Below are 6,501 nucleotides of genomic sequence, written 5' to 3'. Positions count from 1 at the left end.
TCTTTTTGTGTGTGTTTTAGTAAGCATTTACAGGGTCTACAGGGTCTCGCTATGTAGATCAGACTCATAGTGATCCACCTGTGTTCAGTCTCCCAAGCACTGGGCTTACAGGGGTGTGCCACCCCGCCCAGTCTCAATCCTTGTCTCAGCACACCCCAGGGGCAGGACTGGCACAGCAGGCAGGGGATCAAACCTCAACCCCTGAGTCTGCCTAAGCAGGCGCTTTAATCAACTGAACTATTTGACCAGGCCCCTCTTCTCATTTCTTTTTTGGCGGAACCAGGGATTGAACTCAGGCCCTTGTACTTGCCAGGCAAGCACTTACTCTACTGAGCTATCTCCCCAGCCCACTTCTCATTTCCTTTAATGCTACTTTTTTATATGAGCTTTCATACGTGTGGACGGTTCCTGAAGGATATAAGAAATCATTGCGCCTTTAAGGAGAAGAAAATGGGAAGAATAGCTTGTCACCCACCCTCTGACTGCCTGGATTTAAACTTGTACCTTTCTGCATAGGGCAGTCATTCATGGAGGGTGAAAACTCAATCACACCAAAGATTACTTGGGGGGAAGTCCCCCCCCCAGCACCTGCCCCACCCATGTCCCTGAGTGCCTCTCCTTGGGGACAACTCGTGCTATTAAATTCCTTATGTATCTTTCCAGAAATAAAGTAGAGGAAAACCTTGGTTTGTGAGCATAATTTATTCCAGAAACATGCTTATAATCCAAAGTGCTCATGTTGCAAAATGAATCTTCCCCTAAGAAATAATAAAAACTCAGATGATTTGGTCTATAATCCAAAAACATTCATGTGATGTGATTGCAATACCCTAATATAATACAAAGTACTAGAGAGAATATACTACATAAAGAAAAATAAACAGGTCCAGCCAGATAGCTCAGTGGACTAAAACACCTGCTTAGGCAGAGTATAGTGGCCAGGGTTCGATCCCCAGTATGCCATGCTGGCCCCACCCCGGGGCATCTGAGACAGGTGATTGAGACTGGGGGTGGTTATGCACGCCTGTAATCCCAGAGGCTGAAAACAGGAGGATCACTTTGAGTCCATATATGTAGTGAGACCCAGTAGACCCTGTAGACCCTGTACTAAATACATAAAATAAATAAACAGATTAATTTACGCTGACCTCTGAAAACCTACTTGGCTGGTGTGAGGGAGACGAGAGGAAGGCTACTGTGCAGGACAACTTCCACGGTCACGAAGGGAATCACTGCTACCTACTGACTCAAAGGAATCTTCTACTTTCTGTACAGCTGGAACAAGGAACCTAGCCAATGACACTTGCTTTTGCCTCCTTTTGAGGATTTTGCAGAAAGGTGATGTTGCATTGTCATTCAACAGATTCACCTCTTGCACTGCTACAGCCTTACTCCAGTTGTCCTGTTCTACAAATTTTTGCCTCTTTCGCACATTTTCCCACTCCCCTAATTTCATTTGAAGTGAAGGATTCCTCTGCCTTTTTCTCCTCCTCCCCTGCAGAGGAGATCTCCCCCACCACTTCTTGCTCTTGGGAGGTGATCACCCACAATTCCACAGCAAGAGAGAAGAATCATTGGCTCAGTCGTGGTCACGTGATGTTCAGTGTCATGCACTACTTCTGCTTCTTTACCAGGTTAAATGTGTTGCAAAGGCTTGCCCATCCTGTGGGACACTTGCAGAATGAATCATTGCCATCCGTGGCCTTACTGTATGCATCTGTGGGCCTACTCACTTGCAGTAATACCTCAGTCCATGGGTGCTTCTGCTTATGAACAATTCAGTTCACAAACAGAAGCATTTGGCAAAACTTTACTTCCACTTTCAAGTTCTGCATCAGGTGACAAACAGGACCACACCCATCTTCCCCATGCAAGCCCAAATGTGGTCATCTTCCTGTCTTAATGTGTGGTCATAGCTTCTTCTAGGCAACGTCAAGGTTGCAGACAGAGCTGGGCACCCCTGCTGTGAGGCTTTTTGGTGTGCTGTTAGGACTTACAGTGCTGTGTTGGGAGCCGTGGAAGCTAGAAAATTGATCAAATGTGTGTAGGTGGGACTGGGCCTCAGTGCCTAAAGCAAACAAGCTACCTCATTCCTGAGATAAACATCCTGTGGTTAAGGTCAGTTATTAGTCACTAGGCAAACTTGTGTCATGTGTTACTAACTTTGCAAAGGTATAAATAGAAGTTGTTTTTGTTGTGGGGTGTATTCGTCTCGCCTACCAGGCAAACCAGCAACCACCTAGCCCAGGTTTTGTCTTCTTGTTTATCTTATTCTCATTCCTATCGCCATTTCTCCCTGGGTAGAACTGATCTGACTGAGATCAACAGATGCCTACAATGCTGTGTGGTATTTTTCAATCCAGCACGGCTCCAAAGAAATGCAGATCAAGTGGGGTTGTAAAAGGCAAGTGCAGAGTGGTAATGGAGGTGACAAGAGTGTGCAGAGCAAGAATGGGAAGAAGGTGCTGGCCAGATAGCTCAGTAGACTAAGTGCCTGCTTAGGCAAGCACAGGGACCGGCATTCGATCCCCAGCACCACAGGCCACACCAGCCCTGCCCCCAGGCGTGCTGAGCAGCCACCGAGACCAGCCGTGGGGGCACATGCCTGTAATCCCAACACTAGGGAGGCTGAAAATAGGATGATCACTACGATTCAGAGCTGCATAGTGAGACCCTGTAACAAATACATTAAAAAAAAAAATTAAAAAGAATGGTAAGATTTTGAAGAAAACTGCCATCGAGTTAAAGAAGAAATTGTAGAAAAGCATCCACGTGGCATCTGGGTGACTGATTTTTTTCCTTGGAGTACAAGGTGGAAAAGTCAACAATTTCAATTATTTTGAAGAATGAAGATATATCAAAGAAGCTGATGTGGTAAAAGATGTAATAACAGTCTGTGTGGTACAGGACTGTAATCTCAGCCTTTGGGAAGCTGAGGCAGGATTGCTCGGATTTCAAGGCCAGCCTGAGCTACATAGAGAAACCCTGTCTCAAAACATACAAACAAACAAACAAACATACATACATACATACATACATACATGAGGCTAACCAAGCAGAGGATACAAGTGCTGGAAGAGGTGGAAAAACTTTTGTTAGTGTGGCTGAGAGAGAAACAGCTGGCCGGTGATACCGTGATAAGCTACATTCTGTGAAAAGGCCAGGAAATTGCTGTGCTTTGCTGCAAGAAAACCCTTCCGTACATGCAACAAGTGACAAATTTAAAGTCCATCGAGGGGAGTGTGATGAAAGCCAAGGAGAAGTGATGTCTGCAGTGGGAGAAGACATGGCGCAGCTTCTAGTCTGACAAGGCTGATGCAGAAGCCTACAAGAAAGAATTAGCAGAAGGATATGTTGCCCCACGCATATGCAACTGCAATGAACCAGGGCCTTCTGGAAGAAGATTCCAACAGACCTTTTATCACACAGGCGGAAAAGGCACTGCCCAGGCACAAGCCCAAGAAGGACAGACTGACCCTGGTGCTGCGTGTGAACGCGTGCCGATCTGGAGGTTAAGCCAGTATTCATGTGCCAGTCCCGGAGCCCACATGCACTCAAGGAACAGGATGTGAACAAGGCCAGGCTAGCTGTCATGTGGCGGGCCAAGGCAAAGGCTTGGGGTACAGGCAGTTGTTTACAGAGTGGCTGCACCAGGTGTTTGTACTCACCGTAAGAAATATCTTTCTGGCATCTGCCTAGAGGCTGGCCTCCGATGGACAATGCCTGGCTCTGCCTCCCGCTGTGGTGGATGATATGGACGCTGACTGTGCTTCATAAAGGTCACAGCATGACACTTCTTCTGCAGCCCGTGGACCAGCAGGCAGTCTCCAACCTCAAGAAGCTGAACACAAATGCGCTCTTCACCAGATGCTTCAATGTCACTGAAGACACGCCTTTGACTCTGCAAGAGTTGAGGAAGAAACATTTCAGTGTCCTCCACTGCACTTGTCTCATTGACAATGTCTGGGAAGATGTCATATACTGGACCTTAAACTCATCCTAGAGGAAAGTCTGTCCAGAATGTGTCACTTTATGTGACTTTGAAGGACCTAGTGTGCCAGTGTTGGAGGAGACTATGTTCATGGGCGACACCAGTGATGGGGATGTAGAGGAGCTTGTTGAAGACCGTGAGGAGGAGCTGACGACAGAAGAGCTTGCTACACTTGAGCGAGCAGCAGAAGGCGCCTGTTGAGAGCATCCCACTGAGGAGGAGGAAGGAGGGAGGAGGTGAGCAGCGATGTGACAATCTCCATTATGGAAAGACAGAACGAGCGCCAGGATTTCTTTGAGAAATTCCACCCCAGCATGACTGTAGCGAACAGTGTTGAATCTGCCGAATGACAATGTGGCCTCTCATCTCCAGAGGGTTGCGCAGTGCAGGCAAGATGAGTGACTTTAGATAGATGACTTTTTTTTTGGTCAAAATTGACCCTGCAGCTAAGAGACAAAGAAGAAGTCCTGATGGTGATCTCCCTGAGGTCCTTATAAAGGGGCCTCTCCCTCCGAAGGACAGCCTCCTCCCCACCCACCTTCCTGGCCTCCACGCCCACAGGCAACGTTAGTGTTCTCGCTCCTCATACTCTCCTGGACTGGAATTTGTTTCATATTTCTGTAATTTAAAAAAGTATATTGTTCAGAATGGATTTGTCTTACACTGAACCTTATGGGGAAAATTGATTCAATTTGCAACTAATTTGCTTCATGGCCAGAATTGTGGACCAAATTAAGTTCATGAACCAAGATACTACTGTACAGTCTGCCAAAAAAAAAAAAGTATACATACATCAGGAAAAGAAAAACTTGTATGAATATTTTAACACTAAATTTACTGAGACATCATGAGATCCGTACAAGTCACCTTCAGCCTCCACAGTTCCAAGAAGTGCTCAAGCTGGTGGCCACTAGCCCCCAGACATTTAGTATTTTTCTTTTCTTGAAGTGTGTACACATTTTCTCAGCATATGTCATTGTGCATTTCTTTATTGTGGTAAAATACGCATAGCACAAAATGCTAACCATTTTTAGTGGTGCTGGGATCAAACACAGTGTATTGCACATGGTAAACAAGTGCTGTAGGACCAGGCCACACCTCCTACCTATGTTGGAAACACTTCACACGGACATGTTGGTGGGATGAAGCATATTCGTGGTGCTGTGCCACCGTCACTACCATCTGTTTCCAGAGCCTGGCACCTCCCCTACTGAGGCCCTGTCCCCTGGTACTAGCTCCCCATTCCTCCTCTCCCCAGTTCCTAGCAATTGCCATACTGCTTTCAGTCTCCATGAGTCTGACTACTCTAGGGATGTCTTCTAAGTGGGGATTATGCTATAATTGTCTTTTTGTGACTGGCATATTTTGTTTAGCATTATGCCCTCAAGTTTCATCCATGTGCCAAGACTTTTCTTCCTTTTTCAGGGCTGACCAATACTTCACCATATTATACTCTACGTTTCCTTTGTCCATTGGCCACCAGCCAATTCTGTCACCCACTCACAATCCTTCTGTAACAGCTCTCTGCTCACAGGACAGTCCACATTTAACAAATATTTCTTCTTTTGGCCCCAACTTTTCCTTGTGACATGATTTAAATGTCCAAGCGAGTTCTTAGAGCAGCTTAGTGATCACCAGGCCATTAGGAGGCTTCCACCTTTATGCTCTTTTAGTTATTTGTTCATTTTTGAGATGAAGGCTCCTCATGCTGCCCAGGCTAGCTCTGAAGTCTCAGGCTGAAGTGATTTTCATGCTTCATGCTCTCGAGTAGCTGGGACTGCAGGCTTGCAGCACTGTGCTGGATTTTGCCATATTTAACAAGCAAAACCTAAAGTAGAGGAAGAAGGGAGATGGGAGAAGAAGAAGATTAGGTCTGGGAGATGTCCAGGCCCTTCAGGGAGCTCAGGAGCAGGGTGCCCCATAGCTAGCCACAGGAGAAAGCAAAGAGCCCAGCCATGTGCGCCCCTGCAGCCCCAGAGCAATCTCTCCTTTGATATCTAGTCTTCTTTGCCCCATCCAGGGAGACCAGGGACACTGCCACACAGGTGTGGTCCAGCCTTCGAGCCCAGGACACAGGATAGGGATGGGCACTGCGCAGAGGATGAGCCAGAAGGAGGGGCCTGGGGCTTGCCAAGGCTGTGGGGACCCAGGTGCTCTCCAGGGGGCACCCCCAGGGCCTGTCCAAGGCCCCAAAGAGCCCTGTGAGAAAACCCCAGGTTCGGTGGAAGAGCCACCAGCCAATTCTGTCACCCACTCACAATCCTTCTGTGACAGCTCTCTGCTCACAGGACAGTCCACATTTAACAAATATTTCTGCTTTTGGCCCCAACTTTTCCTTGTGACATGATTTAAATGTCCAGGCGAGCGAGTTCTTAGAGCAGCTCAGTGATCACCAGGACATCTACCACCAAGTGACAGCAAAATTAATGGTCACTGTGCATTTTTGTTTTGGCTCTCCTTCTCTCTTTGTAGAACACACACGTATTGCACATATATATGCTAATCATGTA

This window comes from Octodon degus, unplaced genomic scaffold, assembly GCF_000260255.1.
Source record: "Octodon degus isolate 3935 unplaced genomic scaffold, OctDeg1.0 scaffold00011, whole genome shotgun sequence".
NCBI lineage: Eukaryota > Metazoa > Chordata > Mammalia > Rodentia > Octodontidae > Octodon > Octodon degus.
The sequence above is the reverse complement of the archived record's forward strand: the minus strand, read 5'-3'. Positions refer to the sequence as shown.